Source organism: Oratosquilla oratoria, chromosome 21, assembly GCF_046742065.1.
Source record: "Oratosquilla oratoria isolate Oo_2021 chromosome 21, ASM4674206v1, whole genome shotgun sequence".
Classification (NCBI taxonomy): domain Eukaryota; kingdom Metazoa; phylum Arthropoda; class Malacostraca; order Stomatopoda; family Squillidae; genus Oratosquilla; species Oratosquilla oratoria.
Genome location: NC_134797.1, coordinates 29133969 through 29138968, shown reverse-complemented (window position 1 = coordinate 29138968; position 5000 = coordinate 29133969). Strand labels below are relative to the sequence as shown.

The 5000-nt window shown below is 37.2% G+C and overlaps 1 protein-coding gene across 1 annotated transcript in view; it reads left to right on the top strand.

Moving 5' to 3' along the window:
* LOC143037040 (neuronal acetylcholine receptor subunit alpha-10-like) overlaps positions 1 to 5000 on the top strand; it is a gene marked incomplete at its 5' end in the record, with an annotated part of 237979 nt that overhangs the window by 228752 nt on the left and 4227 nt on the right. The gene's annotated exons all lie outside the window — the stretch shown is intronic.

The following is a 5000-nucleotide window of genomic DNA, read 5'->3' as shown; positions in this document are numbered from 1 at the left end:
ATAATTCGTTCTGTTTTAAGAGTATTCAGTTATGGAAAAAAAATTTGAAATAACTAAGAATGATACATTTGCAGAGAAAGGAAGAGTAATTGAAATAGAATTTGATCAGGATTGTCTTCTACTCGCCCCCTCTTCCCTTCTGCCCTTCTTATACTATCCAACTCAATCTCTGCGATATTACTCCCAAGGAGAAAAATGCACGTTATCGACAGAATTTTACGTTATTTACATTATTTCACATATTTACATTTATTATCTTTACATTATCGAAGTTTGAAGGGCAGACACTGAACATTTCCCAAACCCTGAAATTTCACAAAGGAAGGCTGTAAGGTTTTACTGCGGAAAAGATAATAAAAATATCATAGTTATCAATCGTGTAGTCACCAAATGGATTAAGAGCCACTTGGTATGATACCATGTAACATATTCTAGAAATTTGAAATATGGATAATACGAAAATATTTTCTGAAATGTTGCGTTATTTTTTTTTTTCTTTAAAATGTCTTCCTTATGGATCGATCATCGATGTTCCCAATAGACTTCGTTCACTTGATATGAAAAATAGACGATTTTCACAAACGCCGTAAGAAATCGATGTAAAAGACAATTATGAATAAGCAAAATGGAGAGTATTTAAGACAAAAAATCAGATTAATATGAAATTTTTCACTCATTGTGATGAATATCGTGTGATCACCAATAAAGTATTCATGATGAAAAAAAAAGTTTATCTACATTAGAATTGACGTCAACCATAATCACAAAGGATTTTTTTTAATGTATTGACCACATTCAAATAAAGTCGGTGAGTACATACGTATTTACCAGAAAGTATCGCAAAGCGAATTTCTCGGAAGGGTTGGTAGCCTTGTCTCCACGGTCGTTTCTGTTTGTCTGTGATCAATGCAGTGCTGGCACATCGTAAAGGTTATCACTTATATATTATTTCAGGTATTTTCCTTCTTGGCGTAATTCTGCTTGTATATAATCTGCACGATTTTCTCTTCCTTGTTTTTTTTTCTTTTTTTGTTTATTTCTTTCTTTCATTCCGTACTCTTTTCTATCGTTTTCTCTGTCGCCCTATTTCTATCTTTTTAACTTTCTTTTCTCTCTTCTTTGCTTTCTTTATTTCTGTCTTGTTTATTTTTCTTTCTGTTATATTTTCTTTGTTTTCATTTTTATATTTTATCATTTCTGTCTTTCTTCTTTTCCTGTCTTGTTTATTTTTCTTTCTGTTATATTTTCTTTGTTTTCATTTTTATATTTTATCATTTCTGTCTTTCTTCTTTCCCTCCTTCCTTTCTTCCTTCCTTCCTCCTTCCTTCCTCTTTCCTTCCTTCCTTCCTTCCTTCCTTCTTTCCTTCCTTCCTTCTTTCCTTCTTTCTTTCCTTCCTTCCTTCCTTCCTTCCTTCCTTCCTTCCTTCTTTCTTTCCTTCCTTCTTTCCTTCTTTCTTTCCTTCCTTCCTTCCTTCCTTCCTTCCTTCTTTCCTTCCTCCTTCCTTCTTTCCTTCCTTCCTTCTTTCCTTCCTTCTTTCCTTCCTTCCTTCCTTCCTTCCTTCCTTCTTTCCTTTCTTTCACAAATCCTTCCTTTTCTTACATTTATCTATTTCACTTCATTTCGTTCTTTCTCTCCCTTTCCTTTTTCATATTAAAAAATATAACCAATTTCAAATCGAACACTACCTGTGTTTACATCCTCTGAATTTTTTATAAATCCGGATTGTCGTGTTGTTAAACACGAAATTGACTAAAGTTGGATTGTCACCCTCTCTCACTTGTTAGACAGCAAGACTGGAATGGACCATTTGTTGGCTGATGAGAGATGATGCTAGTTAACCGGACCCTCTTGTCTATCCCAGTAATAGACTAAACTACGCCGCCACCCCACCCCAATTTGCATCTCGCGTCTCGTATTCAAATGTATTGCACTGAAACCTCCCTGAACATTTGTGTTAAGGGCCATTGACACGCTCAAACTGTTTGTCAAACGGTTTGTCAAACAAGTGTTTGAAGTGATGTTTGACCGTGTGAATGGGCCATTTGGTTGCCAAACACGTTTGACAAATGTGATTGACGACCAAATACCCCATTCACACAGTCAAACATCACTTCAAACACTTGTAATGACAAACCGGGTTTGACAAACCGTTTGAAGGTGTAAATGGCCTTTTACTCCTACGAACCAAGGTCATGTAGCTTTATTCTATGATTGGAGATAATCTTCATTAAATGAATGAATATATAGATAAACTAATAGATAATAAATGAATTGATAACGGGATGGACAAATAAAAAGATAAATAAATGAATTTATAAGTAAATCAATACATACGTATACCATACATATACCAGCGTCTTTTTCCCCCTTACAAGGGGGGTGGCCAAAAACAAAGGCATAAAATCCACTCCCACCCATTTCATCCCCACATACTCCACTCCCACCCCACCCCCCACCCCTTCCCTTTCTTCTTGGCTCCTCCTGGATGACGGGTAATCCCTGCATCTCGGCCACTGCCCTGGGTCAGAAGTAATGCTGGGGGAGAAGAATACTGCCATCGAGTGTTCCTACTTGAGTCGTAAAAGGCGACAAAAAAGGGACGGGAATAGGACTAGGAATCCTATTCTCTGTAGCCCCAAAGGGGACATTCCTAAAAAATAAAAAATAATAAAATGAATAAATAAATGAAATAGAGAAATGAAATAAAATAAAATAAGATAAGATAAATATATAAATAAATAAATAAACATAGATAAGTAAATGAATAAATAAAATTGTTGTTATATGAATAAACGAACAAATAAACAAGAATGCTGGTATCCTCATTGAATCTCTCTCTGTGACTCTCTTGATGCAAAACTGTTCCCAAGGAGAGAGGCGCCGAATACTGCAAACGAAATACTAATAATTCACTGAAGTCATAGTCACTATCAATGTATGACGTCACCATTTCAGCGCCCTGCGTCACCTGATGCTCCCGTTCAATTCGAAACAATTTTGTTCACCTGAACTCGGGACCACGTTCACCCCATCTCAAACTATTTGTTGTTGTCGACATACGATCTCTTTCATATAAGAACAGGACCCCATGCTAAAGGAATCATAAGTCGACTGTTTCATTGGACAATATGCGACGAAAGCTAAATCAAATTACCTAGCGACATCTATGGTATGATTCTTGGATTGGACCATATGCTATACAGCAGTGATTCTCAACATGTGATCTGTGGACCAGTAGTGACCTGCAGAGGACTACAGGAGACACAAATCAAAAACTCTAATTTTAGTCTGTGGAGACGTGCACAGTGATTAAATTTGAGCTGCCACCATTTAATGTATTGGGTGGCTAATGAGTGCGCGAAGTAAGAGTTAAATTTTATATTTAGATACACACAAAATGACACAATCACAAATGCGTGCACCCTCAGCAAGGCCTTCTTCGATACTGACGCCACGCTCCAATTCGCGCCAAAACAAAGGCGCGCATCGCATCTGCGATATACAACACAACCAAATTTTATACCTAATATAGATACATAATAACACAATATAAATAATACAATAAATAACAAAACAACAAAATACAATTCTACACCACACCAACACAGGCAGTTAGTGGATGCACAACGATTCTCTTCAGCGTTGAAGTGGTCTCCAGAAAGCTAAAGAAGAACAGCAATGCATAAGTCTAGGAGATATAAGGACACAAGTTAAACGCCTAGCTTAGAGGGTTACCCTGAAATGGCTCTGATATGCTCTGACACAAAAACAGAGGGTTTTCTGTATGAACATAATAATGAAGGAGACTGCAAGAGACCATAAGGCCTACACTAGGCAGCTCCGTAGCTTAGTAGCATTGTCTATTAGAGCAAAAATTTCAAAATGGGCAATATGCTGCAGGTAGGGAATCAAGATTTAGCATGGTTTATTCCGAGATAGCATAAAGGGGCCTCTCTGATCCGTATACTCTAGATTTTCTTTTAAATAAGTTTGAGTCGAGAATTATTTATCTAAAGGAGTAGGAGAAGGATACCTGTGAGTTATCGAATTGTCACTGCGACGAGACATGATAGACAATTCCATTCGCTAAATCAAATTGAATATTAAACTCATCAGGGATTACTGGCTTGCTTTCCCTTTGTATTTCATTGTGAGAAGACACTATAGTACCGTGGAAGATGTGATCATCTTTTTTGAGAAAATGTTAATCCACTAAAGTCCAATGACCACTTCAATCGTTTTGTTCTGATAAACGATTCAATTTGGGCTACAATGACCTATAAACGTCGTGAATTAAGAATTCTTTCATTTAAACTATCACAGCCTAATGGAATGTTTATTCATTTTGTTCTATTAAACATCAGACGATTTCACTCAGCTTTCACAGATCTCAACAGCAGGTTTCAAAAGACGTATGATGAAGACTGATATAACATAATAGGACACAGTACTGTGGAAGACCAAAAAAGGTTATGAACAGAATCGTTAGCAATATTGCCTCTCATATATACCCCCACCCACCAACTCCCATTCACCAAATAAATATATACAATAGATTAGGAAGCTAAATGTGAGTGAGACAGCACCTCAGAGCAATTCACAGAAGACTCTTCAGCCAGAGTAGTGATTGGTATTTTCTTTAGAAAGGGGTCTCCTTGCAATTGACCTGAGTCACTTGATGGACAGTATGCTTGATATGCTGTACAATCTTGCCTGTTATGCTACCAGATTGGGGTCATCTCCCACCGTGCAGCGAAACCTTTACAATTAAATACAAATGATCATTTGTCCACTACTTATGAAATTTTGTATCTAAACAACATGGAGACCTCTTCAGCACCGAACAAAATTCTCCAGTATCTACCAACTACAAAGGTCAGGCTCAGGCTCCCAACTGAGGAAACTTCTGTGGATCCTCGGTTGGTAGTCTCTGACAGCAGAGTAGCAATCGAGGGTGACCCATAACCTCTCGAAGTTCGTCAAAGGGCTCTCTACCCGA